Below are 238 nucleotides of genomic sequence, written 5' to 3'. Positions count from 1 at the left end.
CGGCGCGGAGCCGCAGCCAATTTGGTGCCTGTGTTTTGCCTTGGAGGCAGAGCCAGCGCAGCCCGAGCGGGGCGAGTGGAAACAACTGCTGGAGTCTGTGCTCTTCTCCACTGGGAGGGAGGGAGGTTGGGAGGGAGGGAAGAAGGGAGGGAGAAAGAGAAGGGAGGGTAGGGATAGAGGAAGAAAGAAACGCGATCCCCGCCGCTCCGCGCCCTCCCACACGCCACAACACACGCAC

The sequence above is a fragment of the Meleagris gallopavo genome, chromosome 2 (genome assembly GCF_000146605.3).
Source record: "Meleagris gallopavo isolate NT-WF06-2002-E0010 breed Aviagen turkey brand Nicholas breeding stock chromosome 2, Turkey_5.1, whole genome shotgun sequence".
In the NCBI taxonomy this organism is placed as follows: Eukaryota; Metazoa; Chordata; class Aves; order Galliformes; family Phasianidae; genus Meleagris; species Meleagris gallopavo.
Note: the sequence above shows the minus strand (reverse complement) of the source record.